This window comes from Canis aureus, chromosome 29, assembly GCF_053574225.1.
Source record: "Canis aureus isolate CA01 chromosome 29, VMU_Caureus_v.1.0, whole genome shotgun sequence".
NCBI classification, from domain to species: Eukaryota; Metazoa; Chordata; class Mammalia; order Carnivora; family Canidae; genus Canis; species Canis aureus.
In genome coordinates, this window is record NC_135639.1 from 32,141,216 (window position 1) to 32,159,970 (window position 18,755).

At 38.6% G+C, this 18,755-nt stretch overlaps 1 long non-coding RNA gene across 1 annotated transcript; it reads right to left on the minus strand.

Annotated features, from left to right (window-relative positions):
• Window positions 1-2,532: 2,532 nt before the first annotated feature.
• Window positions 2,533-18,728, minus strand: LOC144301356 (uncharacterized). The gene is made up of 3 exons (XR_013368184.1): window positions 18,478-18,728; window positions 5,564-5,634; window positions 2,533-2,894 (listed from the first exon to the last, which is right to left on the minus strand). It is a non-coding gene; the product is annotated as an uncharacterized LOC144301356 (long non-coding RNA).
• Between the last annotated feature and the right edge of the window lie 27 nt (window positions 18,729-18,755).

Sequence of the window (18,755 nt, forward strand, 5' to 3'; positions counted from 1 at the left end):
CCTGTGTAATTTCAATAAGCCAAGGTAGGATTGGGAACCCACTATATTTAATATATTTTTTTAATTTTTGTTTATTTATTCATGAGAGACACAGAGAGAGGTAGAGACATATGCAGAGGGAGAAGCAGGCTCCACACAAGGATCCTGATGTGGGACTCGATCCCAGAACTCCAGGATCACAACCTGAGCCAAAGGCAGATGCTTAACCTCTGAGCCACCCAGGCATTCCTATAATTAACATCTTAACAAAGTATCCTGACACTTACACTGGTCATCATTTCTTCCCACCCCAAATTTCCCCAAATTTCTTCCCCCATCCTCCATCACAATTAAAGTTGGGGTTCTGGAGGGAAGGGATTATTTATTATTCATTTCATTCCTCTCAGATACCTAACATGGGGATTTTCACTTACTATGTTCAAGAAATCAAATCCCTCAAATTTTTCTTGATGTGTAAAAAAATTATTTTTGCCACAAATAAGTATAAATCCTGTCACAGCAGTGCCTGACATGTGAAACTAAGCACATCAGGCAGCTGGGTGTAGGAGCTGCTTTGCTGTAATGTAACTAAGTGTATTAGGACAGCACATTGTCAGACTGGCACCACAGAGACACTGCAAGAACTCTGCCTCCAAGAAGAGGAACACAGCCAAAGCAGAACCAGATCTTCTCAATAGCCATCATGTAGATGACCCTGATGCTTTTATCGGGGATCCCTGGGTGGCGCAGCGGTTTGGCGCCTGCCTTTGGCCCAGGGCGTGATCCTGGAGACCCGGGATCGAATCCCACATCAGGCTCCCGGTGCATGGAGCCTGCTTCTCCCTCTGCCTTTGTTTCTGGCTCTCTCTGTCTCTCAGTCTTTCATGAATAAATAAATAAATAAAATCTTTAAAAAAAAAAAAAAAGATGACCCTGATGCTTTTATTGATATTATGGTGGCCAATGCATTGTAATCATTGTCAACTTGATTAGTGTTGTTTTCAATCATTTAATCATCTTATGCAATATGTCTCAAAACTTTTTAGAATTTGAAGTGTGCCCCTGTGGCAGACTGCTAGATGTTCACTCTTCTTATTCTAATTTTCTTCTGAACTAAAAGAGTACCTACTGTTTAGCTGCCCAGCCTAAAGATAACAGTGCCCAGCTGTCTTACAGCTGTGTATACATAGGATGGTGAATCACCTGGGGGCTAGCAACAATGGGTGTCCACGATGAAGTCTGGCCTGAAGCGGCAAGGAGAGAAAGAAAGAGGTTCTTGGAACCCACAAAGTAAGCTGTGGTTGTAGGAGATAGCTGCCTGACAAGAAGTGTGGCTTCTTTATTGGGGTGGGGTCACCCAGAAGGTGACCCTGATGCTAAGATTCCACCGCAAGAATCTTATTTAGGAAGCAATCCCAGGAGGCACAGGAAGGGGATAGGTGAGACAGGACAGGGAAGGAGGCCAATATCAAGTAAATTGATCAGGAGATCACCAATGAGTGCAGCTGGGGCTCAGTCTTGATAGGAACCCCTGAGAGATGATAAAGAACACAGTGCAGAGTTGCCTTGACCTATGGAAGAGGAAGCTGCAGTGTTATCCACCAATTCCCATACATCATTGGTTAAGAGCTGCTCCTTGGGGAACAACTATGTAGCACCACTGACCTGCCCTGTGCATGGGCTGGGCATGCTCGCATGCCCTGTGCATGGGCTGGGCATGCTCGCATGGCCAGAAGAAGGCCTCAGGCAGAGAGTGGCAGGTGTTTACACAGGAAGGAGCCACCACCATGTATAAGGAGTGGTGAGGGCTAAACATAGGTGGGGGCCCACAAGATCTGTTACACCTTCAGTTAAAGAGGATAGCTACTGCCAGTCTGGCCTAGCAGGGAAAGAAGCTGAGGAATAAATACCTAATCTTACTCTCCCCACACTCACATCTCCTGCTGAACCTAACCAGAAGTCCACTGATGACCTTCACTCTCAAGACACAGAGCAGGGAAGAGGAGAATGAACATCAGATCTGCAGGGCCAAGAGTGTTTAGCACATCTGCCTACCACTATTTCTAAATTTCTATATTTAAAAGCACGGTTTGGCTAAAAATATTATACTATTCAACTATAAAAATACCATAAAAATATAAAAATAAAAATATTGTGATCCATTTGTATATTTGCTAAGACCAAAGAAAAGATCTTGTAAGTGGAAAGGACTTTGGAAAACTTCTGTGAGTTCAAGCAGCAGAAATGAGTTCCAGCATTACCTAAATGAATAGAAACTTCAGTCTAATAATCAGAAATGATGCCACTTTAAACAAGTCACTTAGTTCGTACTGTTTCCTTGTTAGGTCATAAATCTAACAAAGCTATTGTAAGAATCAAAAGAATGTGAAATGCTCTGTAGTTAAAAGGTTATTATAATAATGAATGTGAGGTGTCAGTATACCTATACTGTTCCAGACAGATGAGAAGCAATGCCATTTCTAAACTAATTCAGGAAGGAAAGGCCACTACTTTGTTTCATTATGTTTTTTTTAATTAGGAAGACATTTACACAAATATCTGCTACCATGGTATTTTTTAAATGAGAAAGGGCATAAATAAATAACATGTATTTATATATAATTATTTTCTTACCACTAATCCCTTATCAAAAAACGATTTCAATTAATTGCATATCAGTTTCTAACAAATAGTGATTTATTTCCCTAGTTATTTTCTTTTATTTTTGACAGTGTGCTTCACTTTTAACAACTTCCTCTTTTGGGTAGCCCCGGTGGTGGCGCAGCGATTTGGCGCCGCCTACAGCCTGGGGTGTGATCCTGGGGACCCTGGATCGAGTCCCGCCTCAGGCTCTCTGCATGGAGCCTGCTTCTTCCTCTGCCTGTGTCTCTGCCTCTCATTCTCTCTCTGTGTCCCTATAAGTAAATAAACAAAATCTTAAAAAAAAAAACAAAAAAACAAAACCTTCCTCTTTATCCTTATTTGATTCAACATTTCTGATGATCCAGTAATTATGTGCAAGATCACAATTCTTTGTCCTTTCTCTTTTTAACTTCCCTTCTAATGTAGGAAATAAGCCTCATGACAGGATACTGCTAGGTTACAGTAAGGAATGCTGGGCAGAACGTCTATGTGAAATGACTACATCCAAGGAATTAATAAAATTATAGCTATTGTTCCTAAATGGGGATTTCAGAGTTTCTGCCTTGTTAGGATATCGCTAACCCAGAGAAATGTAGTGAAAAAAAGACAATATTTCCTTTAGGGCTATCACACTGTTAATGCCTTAAGATTCCAAACAGTATAGCAGTGCAGTCCCTCATTTGGCCAGCCTAAAATGATACACAAAAGGAACTTTGGGGGAGAGGAGATGATTTGTTTTTAAATGTACTACCACTCAGACAATGCATTTGTCAGTTCTTACCCATGGGAGAAGGTAGAGGAAGATGGAGACAAATGTTTCATTAAGGAAACAAAAGAAGATATTTCATAACAGTTAACATAAAGGTGTCATTCTTACTGTTGACTCTATTGTTTTAAGTCTTTGTGAGGGTGGGAGCTAGAAGATTTAAAAATATAGGGAAGGAAAAGGCTTTACCCTTTTCCTTAAAACAAATCTACTCTTTTTAATTAACTTTCTGGCTGTTATCTCTTTGCTTCACACCAGGAACTTTGTAATACCCCATTATCACACCATCTTGAGGAAACAGTACCGCCCTCCTGAACTCTGGTGAGAAGCCTAACAGCTGGGGACTGAAGAAAGTTTTTACATAGATCCTCCTCCCAGTAAGGCTAAGGGAAACAAAATTTTTAAACTCTAGCATATGACAAGCCATCTTCCATGTAGGTAATTTTGATTGTTCATATTTGTATTTCTCTGAAATAGTATTGGTACGAATGTCATTTAAAATGCTAGAATATCCAATATATGTTTAGAAAGAGAGAGAAAGAGAGCAAGGGAGGGAGGGAGAGAGAAGAGAGAAATACTGAAGTAGAACTGAGGAACTTAAATAAAATTAAATATATTCAGTGGTTGATAGCCTTAGTAAGCGACTATTTTTATATTCCTAAACTTGCTATAGATTGCTCTGGTTTATAATACCTAACAACAAATAAAACTTACATTAGGATTTTTTAAAATTGTGGGGGGGTGTTATAGAATGGATACAATTTACACATAGTGCTTATGTAAATTCTCTAATATTTATACAACTGACACTCCAAATATGGACATTTTAAATTTGTTTGGGTTTTGGACTGCTAAGAGTAATCAAATAAATAGATAATGTTACTTTGGTATTATTTTTACAGTACTGCTGTTGACACAAAATGAACAAACCTTTTAGAATCTCTAAAAAGAAAGTTTTATTTGAGTTAGGACAGATGCCCAGGGAACACTCTTCACAGGGAAGAAAGTGCTCTAGAGAGTGAATAGTTTTTGCAGGGTCAGGTCCTTTTATACAACCTGTAAAAGCTTATAAGATTATAGATTAACATATAGGCAAGAATCACAAACTTTAACAAGGAATGCAGAGGGGAGGAGTGTTGATCAACATCTTAAGGACAAGACAGTTTTGCTTTAGGCTATTCATTTACAAAGCAGGTGACTAATGTATGCTTGGTGGGCCATAAGTCAGGCTTTTGATTTAAACAAAGTTTATGGGGATGCCTGGGTGATTCAGTGGTTGAGCGCGACTGCCTTCCAGCTCAGGGCGTGATCAGGCGTGGTGATCAAGACGCGATTGAGTCCCACATCCGGCTCCTTGCATGGAGCCTACTTCTCCCTCTGCCTGTGTCTCTCTCTCTCTCTCTCTTTCTCTCACTCTCTCTGGATCTCTCATGAATGAATAAATAAAATCTTTAAAAAATAATAAACAAAGTGTATGTACTCTCATACTGACTTAGAAAGAAATCTAAGATGGCTTTCCTTATATATCAAGCTTTAGAGAGATCTTGAATCATCTCTAGACTGAATTCTGACTACAATTCTCAGATATGGAGAGGAAATTTCCAGAAAGTAAATTTAAATGGAGGCTTCATTTTTTGGAGGTTGTGTAGGCTCATTGATACAAGAGTTTCTCTTGGTTAAACTAGTCCTTTTTTCTCCCTTGAACAAATAAGAAATTTCAATGTACCAAAACTATTACTCAAATCTAAAGGTCAGGAAACATTGTGAGTACAAGTGTGATCACATCTCCAGATGTTGAAGCTCCATGTTTTACCCAAATCCCACCATTTGACTGGATAGGGGACAAATTGGCATCCTATCAATTTCTGAACCTGAACTGGGCCATAATTTACTGTGGAAACACTGTTGAAGGAGTTTCATGTTCTTGGAGACTTCCTGGATTATAAACTCTGACCTAGAGCTAGCAGTTAGAGTGACCAGGCAGACAAAATTTAAAAGTTCATGCTCCCAGAGAAGTCACACCACTTTCCAACCCAGGTAAGGGGCCCGTGCCCTCTTCCTACATCTTACAGGGACCCATAAACCAGAAACCCAAAATTATGAATTTAGTGAAAATCACATGGACATTTCTGTCACTCAGGAAAGCAGGCTCAGTGATAGCACCGGGAAACTCACAATGTTACATATCTGCTGCTGTGATTCACACGTTCAGGCTCCAGAAAAAAAGCTCTGTCATATCTCTTGCCCTGTAGACATGGAAGAAAAGATGACTGTATCCAAGTGAAGAATTGAAGACTGAGGCATTACTCAAATCAGAAATGGTTATTGTTTCAGACTGTGGGGAGAATTTCAGTTGGAGAAATAATTAGGAAAAAAAATTAGATCATCATTTCTTTCCTCTCAAATACAATGACTACAGTAGAGTTTTTGAATAGTGAAATATTTGCCAGTAGAGCAAAGTGTTCATTTTCTTGAACTCCTTATATCCACTATTCAAAATTTATCACAGTTTTTACAACAGTTGCATGTGGCAACTAAGGAACAATTTGTGATATTAAACAATTAAATCTAAATTTGTATACATGTAAGTCTAGATGTAACATATATGAGACACAGAACCTATTCTCATTGACAACTAAAATTATAAATAGTTTCAGGTTTATAAAAATACACAAGACCTAATTAAGTTTTTAAGAACTGAATTAAAATTTTCAATTAAATTTAAATAATTCATTATTATTTATGTTTTGCCTTGCCTTTAAATTTAGCAAGTGATTTTTTTTTAAGATTTTAGTTACTCATTCATGATAGTCACACAGAGAGAGACAGAGAGGCAGAGACACAGGCAGAGGGAGAAGCAGGCTCCACACAGGGAGCCCGCTGTGGGACTTGATCCCGGGTCTCCAGGATCGCGCCCTGGGCCAAAGGCAGGTGCCAAACCGCTGCGCCACCCAGGGATCCCTAGCAGGTGATTTTTAAAAAATATTTATTTATTCATGACAGACACAGAGAGAGAGAGAGAGAGAGGCAGAGCAAGAAGCAGGTTTGCCACAAGGAGCCTGATGTGGGACTTGATCCCAGACCGTGGGATCACGTCCTGAGCCAAAGGCAGATGCCCAACCACTGAGCCACCCAGGTATCCCTTACCAAGTAATTTTTAATATATTAGAAGAAAAACAATTTCTTGAAGACACTTAATTTCAAAATTTTTTACATTTACTTAAATTGATATACTTTGTACAAGATATTCAAATTTTATATACTTTTTTGTGGCAGTTGTAAAAGTTGGCTTCAAATATTTTGACATATCTCCCATAGAGAGGTAGGAGGTCCATATACTCTCTGGATGGGCTTATAATGGTTTCAACCAACAGAGTTCAGTGGAAGTGATGTATATGGCTTTTTTTTTTTTTTTTTAAGATTTATTTATTTAGAAAAAGAGAGAGAGCACAGGGGGAAGGGCAGAGGGTAAGAGAGAATCCCAAGCAGATGCCCCACTGACCATGGAGCCTGACATGGGGCTCGATTCCAGGACCCCAAGATCATGACCTGAACTGATATCAAGAGTCGGCTATTTAACCAACTCTTTAAGTCACGCAGGTGCCCCTAGAAGTGACACCACTTGGCTTTTTTTTTTTTTTCCACTTGGCTTTTAAGGCTAGTTCAAAATAGGCTCTGCAAATTCTGCCTTGCTCACTAGAACATTCATTCCTGAAGCCTTGAGCCTCTATTTAAAAAGTCTAACTATCCTGAGGCTGCCATAGTGTGAGGAAGTCTAAGGCATAAGAACAGACAACATGCAGGCATTCCAGTTAACAGTCCCAACTAAGCCAACTCTTCAAATATTCCCAGCCAAGGTACCAGAGATGTGAGTGAAGAAACCTACAGATAATTCTGCACTCTAGTCATGAAAGTCTCCCCCAGCTATCTGAATCTTGCCAGCTGAGACCCCAGACATCATGAAGCAAGGGATGAGCCATTTCTGTTGTACCCTGTCCAAATTCCTGACCCACAAAATCCATAACAATAATAAAATAGTTGTTATTTTATACCACACAATTTGGGGATGGTTTTTTAAACACTTCTAGATAACTTGAATGCTTTGAATACAGTTACATTTTACTTTTTAACTTATATCACTGATAATGATTATTAGTTAAATCGGTAATAGAAAATATAAAAATGGAGGGAAAGAAAAACAATTTCAGAAACAAAAGGAAAAAGCAGGTCTTCTAGTTATAGTAGCATAAGGGAGCTGGCAATTCCTTTCTGTAATAAAACAAGTTATATATGTCTACTTTAAGCAAGGTGGAGTAGATATATTTTTCCATATTCCTGTCAGTAAGAATAAAAACCCTGGACATTATATATATATTTAAGAAGAGTCTAGAAGGTGGAGAGAAGAAGGCAGACTATCTGGGGACCTTGGGTTCCTAGATATGACACAATGGTGAGCAACTTGGGTTTTCTTTTTGCCTTATCTATCCCAAATTTGGAGGAAGCTGGCTCCTGCCCACCCTGCACCCCACCCTCAGCAGTAAAAAGCAGTGCTGTGGCTCCCTCACTCCCTTGGGTATTAAGAGAAGCCAAGTGAGGAATCATAATTCTATTGCTTCTGTCAGTAATGGCACAGAACCCCCCTTCTGCTGCCAGAGCAGTGTTAGTGAGCTAGCTAAAACAGAAGGTTTAAATAAGACAGTCTTACAATATAAACATCCAAAATGTCCAGGTTTTGACCAAAAATCATTCATTATGCCAATAACCAAAAAGACTACAAACTGAATGAAAAAAGACAATCAGTAGATGCCAGCACAGAGAGTCTAGTTTAATTCTAGTTTAAATGCTAGTTTAATTTCTAGTTTAGCTTCAAATAGAAATTATAGTTTTAAAATGTACTAACTAGAGACACCTGGGTGGCTCAGCGGTTAAGTATCTGCCTTCTGGCCCAGGGCGTAATCCTGGAGTCCCGGAATCGAGTCTGACTTTGGGCTCCCTACATGGAGCCTGCTTCTCCCTCTGCCTGTGTCTCTGCCTCTCCTCTCTCTCTCTCTGTGTGTGTCTCTCAAGAATAAATAAATAAAATCTTTAAAAAAAAAAAAAGAGTTCTAATTAGTACATAAGTATAGATAAGCCACAAAAATATGTTATGATTCAAATAGCTGGTGTCATTTTTGTGGAAGGCCATGCTTATTTTATTAACCTATACAGTGCATAAAATGTAAGTCTAGAATTTAACATCCCAAACTTTTCTAGAAATCAATAAAAAATACAAATAACATATATTAATAAGGTCAGAAACCCAATTCAATTATCTTTATTTTAAAGATAGGTTCTTTAAAAAGATCCTTTGGATCACGACCTGAGCCAAAGACAGACGTTCAACCACTGAACGACCAGGTGCCCCCAATTCAATTACCTTAAACAACAAAGGGACTTTATTGGCTCACAAAACTTTAAAGTTCAGAAGCAGGGGAGGCTTTAGGCACAGCTGGATCTAGGGCCTCCAGAAAAATGACAACAGGACAACAGTTCTCATTGCTTTCTGCTAGCCGCTTGAGTTTCTCCTTAGACTCTGCACGTGGCACAAAATTCAGGCTTACAAAGTCCTTAGTTTGTGGGATCTCTGCAGAAGCTTCTTTCCTTTTTTTTTTTTTTTTTTTCAGAAGCTTCTTTCCAATAGTCCCCATGGAAGTTCTGTTGAAAGTTCTTTTTAGCCTGTCTTGAATAACATGCCTGCCTGTTCTTTCATCACAGTGGCTAAGGAGCTGCAGGACTCAGGAAGGCCAGACCTGGTCATGTACTCATCATCTAAGACACAGGGAATGGGTTCCCCATAATAAATAAGAATTCTGTTACCAGATATGGGGAAAGAGATGCTGAACAAAAAAACAATATATATCCATAAATAATCCAATAGAAAACTATTATAGGTAAAGGATACAATCAATCTTGATAAATCTATAGATGGCCAATAAATATGAAAATAACTTTGACCTCACCATGAACCAGGGAAATACAAGATGATTCTTTTTTCCTTTTTGTCCATCAGAGAAAACTATCAAATGTAGGTAAGGTTTATGGAGAAATGAGCACTTACCATATAATTGGTGAAAGTAGAAAGTTAGGCAGACTTTTTGGAAAGCTAGGATGGATCTATCAGAAGGCACATCCTTTGACCCAACAATTTCCCTTATGCAACTCCATCCAAAGAAATTCACACTCATGCCCACAAATATATGAAAAAGATATTTACTTTGGCAATGTAATAGCAAGAGAAAAAATAAGGGAACAGTTAAATATTGGGTTTTTCGTTTTACTGAATCCTATTAAAAAAAAAAGCAAGCTGTAAAAAAGAAAAACAAGCTGTGAAACAGTACATATATATGGTCCTATTTATATATAAATAGCACTTATATAAGTATGTATATTTATATGGAAATGTAAGGAAGAGGACTAGATGGATGTACATAAAACGGTGGGTGGTGGAATGTGATGGGAAGCAATGAAGAAGAGTGTCTCTCTTTGCTCTTATACTTGTGTACCATTTAAGTTTTGTACAATGAAATGGTAGTCATTTATACTTTCATAACTAAAAAAAGAAAAAATAGGCAAATGCAACTTACAATAGAAAATGCAAGTGGTCAATAAACATATGAAAAGATGTTCCTCCTTATCAGTAATCAAAGAAAAGAAAGATAAACATTGTCTGAATGGCAAGATTATTTAAGAATTCAGGAATGGTAGGAGTGTAGGCAAAGGGGCACTCTATTGATGGGGCTGTAAGTTAGTATCTTTTCGGTGGTATTTCTCAAAATGTTAAATGTGCTCATTCCATAACCCAATAAATCTATTTCTAGTTATTTATACTATAGAAATACCCACACAGGCAGCAAAATATATCTATAAGGATGTTAATTATACCTATATCTATAATTTTAAAAATTGTAAAGAACCTAATTATCCATCAATAAGGGATTGGTTAAATAAATTACAGTATATTCGTGCAAGGAATAGTATGTAGCCATAACCAGCAATGTCTACCTACATCAAAGTGAAATGTAGGGGAGGCAAAGTGAAAATACCTAGTGTCTTTTATAAAATTCTTTCTCCTACATATGAAGGAAATTCAGAGGTAGGAGTCCTAGGCAGGCTTGAAGTTTCCATGGCTGTCAGAAATCCAAATTTCTTCCATGTTGCTATTTACCTTTGAGCATGTTGAGCATGTCTTCTTATGTTTTAAAATGACAGCTCAAGCTTCCAGCCATCTCAAAATTTAAGCAGCAGGATGTAGAAGGGAAGAAAAAGAGGAATAGCCTTCTTTTCTCAAGAGATTTCCCCCAAAGTCCCATCTGTTCTTTAATGTATATCTCATTGGTCAGGACTATATGCACAGCCCCACTTAACTGCAAAGGAGGCTGGGAATCGTCATCTTTTAGCTACATTGTGCTCAGTAAAAAACTGGGGCTCTGTGCATCTGAGGGAGAAGGAAGAACGAATAGTAGTCATCAATTAGGAGTCTCTGCCTAGAAGAAACCTTACACAGAGACAGACTGGAGAAAAGACGGGACTACAGGCAGTCTCCAGAGGATGAAATGACATGGAAATGGAAAAAAAAAAAAAAAGAAGTAGATACCCCTTTTATATTAAAGAAAAACATAGTATCACAAATGCATATCTATTTAGAAACATCTAAGTAGTATAGTGCTTGTGATTAATACAAACAGTTAAAGGTTTTTTCTTAAAATTTTCAAAGTGAAAACATTATTTCTTCCCTCTACAATGTGTTGCATTGTTTATTAATCTCTTTCTTCATAAGCGAGGAAATTAATTCCTCCAGAGCTACGAAACTTTCATTTTCTGTTAGGTATGTAGGCACTATTTATTCGATTTACTTGGATAAATACTGTGAACCACTGTTTAAACTAGAGTTATTTTAATCATGGTTATAATAAAAATTAGTAATGGTTAAAAAAAATGGATCCTGGGGAGATGAAGTGGAAGGGAGGAGGAAATGGTTATGAAAGAACAAAAGGAGGGATCTTTGAGGTAATGGAACTGCTCTGTGGTGGTGGACACATGAAACACATGTATGATAAAACTGTATAGAACTAAATTTATGTCCTATAACTTCATGTGAATCTACACTTGTCAAAAAATTAAAATTTTTTTAAAGTGTCAGTTGATGAAAATGATACAAAACATATTCATAGCTAATTTTTTTAAAACTTATCAATTTTAATGAGATACTATTTAAGCAATCTTTTTCTTTATAAGTTATTTTTCTGCCCAGTTTTTTTTTAAAGATTTATTTATTTATTTATTTATTTATTTATTTATTTGAGAGAGTGTACATGAGCAGGGGGAGGGGCAGAGGGAGAGAGAGAGAATCTCAAGCAGACTCCTCACTGAGTGGGGAACCAGAGGCAGGGCTCTGTCCCTGGACCCTGAGATCATTACCTGGCAACTGCACTGTAGTATCATTTTTGTCATAGATCAAGTCATAGATCTGTTTCTGGACTCCATTCTTTCCCATTAGTCTATCTTACAGCCAAAGCCATACCATTCTATTCTAAAAATTATTTTATCTTAATAATAAGAGATAATATATAGTAGGAATAGGCCCTCCAACTTTGTTCTTCAAGATTCTCTTGTCTATTCTTGGTCTTTTGCAATTATATATAGCATTTGAAATCAGCATGTTGATTTTTACCAGAAAATGATGAGATTTTTACTAGGATTTCAATGAATCTATACATCAATTTGGGAAGAACTGACATGTTTCCATTCTTAAGTCTTCCTTGCCATTAATTTGATGTAGCTCTCCACTTATTTAGGTTTTATTTAATTCCTCTCAGAAATCATATATAGTTTGGTATGCAGAGATCTTGCACTATCATAGATTTATTCCTAGTAGGTCTTTAATTTTTTGTTATTATAAATTTTCCCATCTAAAATTCTAGATGAAGGGATCCCTGGGTGGCGCAGCAGTTTAGCGCCTGCCTTTGGCCCAGGGTGCGATCCTGGAGACCCGGGATCGAACCACGTCGGGCTCCCGGTGCATTGACCCTGCTTCTCTCTCTGCCTCTCTCTCTCTTTCTGTGACTATCATAAATAAATAAAAATTAAAACAAAATTAATCTTTAAAATTCTAGATGATATTTATAATAAAATTGAGTTTATATACTGACCTTCTGTTTATTTTTCTCATTGCTCTTAAGCTATTCCTGCACTTCTGTACTTCCATCTGGGATCATTTTTCCTTTAGCCTGAATAACACACAATTCTTTGTGTGGGTTTGTTGGTGGTGATCTTCTATCTCAATGCTTGTTTTCTAAACGCATTTTTATCTTATCTTCATTTCTGAAGGATATTTTGCTAGGTATAGAATTATAGGGTAGCTCCTTCTAAGACATTACTCAACTTTTTTTTTTAAGATTTTATTTATTTATTCATGAAAATACACAAAGAGGAGAGAGAGAGACAGAGACACACGCAGAGGAAGAAGTAGGCTCCATGCAGGGAGCTCGACGTGGGACTCAATCCGGGGTCTCCAGGATCAGGCCCTGGGCAGAAGGCGATGCTTAAACCGCTGAGCCACCAGGGCTGCCCACGTTACTCAACTTTTTATGGCTTTCCTCATTTCTGTTAAAAAGTCATTTTCGAGTCTTATTATTCTCTTTGGAAGGTAATAGTGTCTTTTTAACCTATATATTTAATAGATTTTCTCTTTTTTTCACTCTGCCTTGAGGGTTTGTGAAGGAGGAACGGTGCATGTGCAGCTTGACAAGGTAAGTTAATATCAGTCTTCAAGACGTAAAATCTCTCTCTTCCTCCCAGGTATCAAAAGCCATCACAGGGATCCCTGGGTGGTGCAGCAGTTTGGCGCCTGCCTTTGGCCCAGGGCGCGATCCCGGAGACCCGGGATCGAGTCCCACGTCGGGCTCCATGGTGCATGGAGCCTGCTTCTCCCTCTGCCTGAGTCTCTGCCTCTCTCTCTCTCTGTGACTATCATAAATAAATAAAAAATTAAAAAAAAAAAAGCCATCACAGCTTTTCAGCAAAAGTACCTCTATGGACTGCCCCTGTCCCCTTTAAGACCAAGTTCTTTTGCTACCCACTGCATGCACAAGTGGGAGTAAGGTTGAGAGGCTGACCTGTTTCTTCCTATAGCAGTACCTCAATCAATAACTCACACATTGTCCAAAGACCCTATTCATGCCAATAGTTCTTTTCTGTGTACTTAGAACACCCCCAAGAGCCAGCTGCATTTCTGCACTAAGCCTCTGTTATGCAACTTTTGTTTGTCTACCTTCAATCCAATCCCACCTGGTTCCTATTTTTCAAGGATTCTCACAATGTCTGGTCCATTGAGAGCACCCCTTCATGTTTTTCAACATTCAGGTATGTGCATGGATGCACATGAATTTTTATACTTGTATAAATTTTTTGTAATTTTTAGATTTGGAAAAGATGGGAGGAATTGGGAGATCTAGAACTTATTCTCAGTTGGCCATCCTGATTCAATCTCAGTTAAATTTTTAAGCATATATTGAACTCTTTTAATACCAAGCAAGAACAGCTGCTAGTAACATATGATCTAATTTGGAAATCTCTGTTTATAAAGTGATGTCATATTAAATTATTGCAATTTAAGACTTGGTTCCTATGTTAAAACTGGCATCTGTATGACACATGTGAATAAACTTCATTCTTTTTCATCGAAATTACCTTTTAGATTTTAATATTATATCTCAAAAGTTAAGAGTTCTGTATTACAGATTCCTACAAACACATAACAGTAACAACAGAAATAGTATTTTTGTTCAACTATAACAAAACTGAGGGGGAAAGTAACTGTTTTTTTCAAAATTTGTTAAGTGCTAAAATTAAAAATAAGAAAAAGTAATTCAGAAAGATGGGATGCCTGGGTGGCTCAGCGGTTGAGCATCTGCCTTCGGCTCTGGGTGTGATCCCAGGATCCGGAATCAAGTCCCACATTGGGCTCCTTGTGGGAAGCCTGCTTCTCACTCTGCCCCTCTCTCTCTCTCTCTCTCTCTCTCTCTGTCTCTCATGAATAAATAAATTCTAAAAAATATTTTCAAAAAAAGTAATTCAGAAAGATCCTGAGAAAATTAACAAGGCAGGAAACTACATATGTTGGAGAGGATGTGGAGAAAGGGGAACCCTCTTGCACTGTTAGTGAGAATGTGAACTGGTACAGCCACTCTGGAAAACTCTGTGGAGGTTCCTCAAAGAGTTAAAAATAGATCTGCCCTACGACCCAGCAATTGCACTGCTGGGGATTTACCCCAAAGATACAGATGCAATTAAACGCCGGGACACCTGCACCCCGATTTTTATAGCAGCAATGTCCACAATAGCCAAACTGTGGAAGGAGCCTCGCTGTCCATCGAAAGATGAATGGATAAAGAAGATGTGGTTTATGTATACAATGGAATATTACTCAGCCATTAGAAATGACAAATACCCACCATTTGCTTCGACGTGGATGGAACTGGAGGGTATTATGCTGAGTGAAGTAAGTCAATCGGAGAAGGACAAACATTATATGGCCTCATTCATTTGGGGAATATAAATAATAGTGAAAGAGAATAGAGGGGAAGGGAGAAGAAATGGGTAGGAAATATCAGAAAGGGAGACAGAACATGGAAGACTCCTAACTCTGGGAAACAAACTAGGGGTGGTGGAAGGGGAGGAGGGCAGGGGGTGGAGGTGACTGGGTGGTGGGCACTGAGGGGGGCACTTGATGGGATGAGCACTGGGTGTTATTCTGTATGTTGGCAAATTGAACACCAATAAAAAATAAATTTATTATTAAAAAATAAAAAAAAACAAACTCAACAGCAAAGAAACAAACAATCCAATGATGAAATGGGCAAAAGACATGAACAGAAATTTCACAGAGGAAGACATAGACATGGCCAACAAGCACATGAGGAAATGCTCCGCATCACTTGCCATCAGGGAAATACAAATCAAAACCACAATGAGATACCACCTCACACCAGTGAGAATGGGGAAAATTAACAAAGCAGGAAGCCACAAACATTGGAGAGGATGTGGAGAATTGGGAACCCTCCTGCACTGTTGGTGGGAATGTGAACTGGTGCAGCCACTCTGGAAAACTGTGTGGAGGTTCCTCAAAGAGTTAAAAATAGATCGGCCCTACGACCCAGCACTTGCACTGCTGGGGATTTACCCCAAAGATACAGATGCAGTGAAACGCCGGGACACCTGCACCCCGATGTTTATTTTTTTTAAAGATTTTATTTATTTATTAATGAGAGACACACACACAGAGAGAGAGAGAGAGAGAAAGAGAGAGGCAGAGACACAGGCAGAGGGAGAAGCAGGCTCCATGCAGGGAGCCCGACGTGGGACTTGATCCCCGGTCTCCAGGATCACACCCTGGGCCAAAGGCAGGCGCTTAACCGCTGAGCCACCCAGGGATTCCCTGCACCCCAATGTTTATAAGCAGCAATGTCCACAATAGCCAAACTGTGGAAGGAGCCTCGCTGTCCATCGAAAGATGAATAGATAAAGAAGATGTGGTTTATGTATACAATAGAATATTCCTCAGCCATTAGAAACGACAAATACCCACCATTTGCTTCGACATGGATGGAACTGGAGGGTATTTTGCTGAGTGAAATAAGTCAATTGGAGAAGGACAAACATTATATGGTCTCATTCATTTGGGGAATATAAAAAATAGTGAGAGGGCATAAGGGGAAAGGAGAAAAAATGAGTGGGAAATATCAGAAAGGCAGGCAGAACATGAAAGACTCCTAACTCTGGGAAATGAACTAAGGGTGGTGGAAGGGGAGGTGGGCAGGGGGTGGGGGTGACTGGGTGACGGGCACTGAGGTGGACACTTGACGGGATGAGCACTGGGTGTTATTCTATATGTTGGCAAATTGAACACCAATAAAAAATAAATTTAAATTAAAAAAAGAAAGATGAATGGATAAAGAAGATGTGGTTTAATGTATACAATGCAATATTACTCAGCCATTAGAAACGACAAATACCCACCATTTGCTTCGACATGGATGGAACTGGAGGGTATTTTGCTGAGTGAAGTAAGTTAATCGGAGAAGGACAAACATTATATGGTCTCATTCATTTGGGGAATATAAAAAATAGTGAAAGGGAATAAAGGGGAAAGGAGAAAAAATGAGTGGGAAATATCAGAAAGGGAGACAGAACATGAGAAACTCCTAACTCTGGGAAACAAACTAGGGGTGGTGGAAGGGGAGGTGGGTGGGGAGTGGGGGTGACTGGGTGACAGGCACTGAGGGGGGCACTTGATGGGATGAGCACTGGGTGTTATTCTATATGTTGGCAAATTGAACACCAATAAAAAATAAATAAAAAAAAGAAAGATCCTGAGAGACAAAAAAGAAAGATCCTGAGATGTTATTTCCCTGTACTCAACCCCAGAATTACTTCAATCAACAGACTCATTTACCAACATTACCAACATAAATTCAGGAATAATTATCATTTATTTACCATTGATTGTTACAGTGTAAATTCCAAATTTTCAAATCTAAAATAATTTCCAGTTGTTTGCACAATAGAAATTTTATATAAATAAATGCAGTCCTGAAATAATATAAACTCTAAATATTCTTGAGTTTAACCTAAAGAGTTCAACAAAACATTCTTTTGAAAAATATTTAATGCACATCTAACATGTCCTAGGTATTGTTCAAGGCACAGGATGTATCAGTGAACAAAACAGACAAAATCTTCTGATTTATGGAGTTCATATTCTAGTAAATACATATAATTTGAGTAATCTGAACTTGGTCCTTTCCTACAAAAATTACTAATAAGGTAGATAAATGTTTTATGCCCACACACAAATATATGTATTTCTTATAGCAGTCCATCACACAACCGTATGAAAATATCTTTGTCTTCCAGCTATAAAATAAATAAGTCACAGGCATGAAAAGTATAGCATAGGGAATATAGTCAATATTATCATTATAATGTTGTTGGGTGACAGATGGTGATTATACTTAGCATAGTGAGGATGGGGTAATATACAGAATTGTTGAATCAATATGTTGTACACCTGAAACATTTATGTTAATCATACTTCAATAAAAATCAAATAGATAAATAAATAAAATGTGTTTGAGAACACTTGTAACACAGAGATACATTTAACTACTGATTTCAAAACATTACAAGTCAATACCTTGTCAGAGAATGTGAAAAAGGACAGAGGTCCTAAAATTTATCTGCCTAAGTGATTCACTGGGAAAAGGAGGTATCAGCTAGATTTCAGATAAGCATACCAGATTTTAGACAACTCCTACCAGATCTCAATTTATTTCTCTGAATTAGGCAACTGAAATCATACAGATGTCAGACCTATGCAGACCGAGGAAAATACTGGGTCTATCTGGAGCAAGATTTTGATCATCCAGAGTTTGCTGTCCAATATGGTAGCTGCTAGTCACATGTAGTTATTTAACTTTAATTACCTAAAAATTTAAAATTCAGCTCCCTAGTCACAGTAGCCACACAGCCCGTGGCTGTCATGCTGAACAGAGCAGACAAGCAACATTTCCCACACTGCAGAAAGCTCTCTTAGACAGTGCTGCTCCAGAAAATGCCGCCACTCCTGGGAAAGACGAAAACCTCCCGAAAAGGGTTACAACAGGTGGCGATTTATAATAGCAAAAGGATAAGTTTTATTCTTGATGCTTTGGCTATTTCCATTCCTGTGTCTTATTTTCCCTTCAGCTCCTAGAAAACCTATCTCTCCTTTCCTTACTCCTTGTCTCCCTAGCTTCTCACATGTTTTCTCACCCCATTTGTCATCACTTCTCTATTTTCTGTAATAACAACTATGCAGTCCACAGTTAATGATTGCAGCATATGTTTTTAAATATTACTCGATGTTAAAATTTAAGAAACCTAATCTGTTTCCAAAAGAATACAATATTTAGAGGGGACTTTCTTTCTTTTTTTTTTTTTTTTTTTTTAAGATGTATATGACCTGTGTATTTTCCTCCCTGAGATCATTATCCTTCCTTAGAGTTTCTCACCTTTAGAATCTGGGGTAGAAAAGATATGCAATTCTCGTTCCAGCCTCTGGGGTTTCCCTGTGCGGAGGCAGAGCGCGGTCCCTTGGGCCAGGAAGCCGGCGTGTGCACGCACCGCTGCACCTGTTGTTCCGCGGACCCTCTACTGTCATCTAGCGGAGAGAAGGGGCAAGGGCTCTTCCGCGAGTTAGGCCGTTACCAAGCGACGGAGGCGCGGCGCCGCCTGGCCTAAGGAGGAGGGCGCACACTAAAAGATGCTGGAAAGAGCTGTAACAACGCCG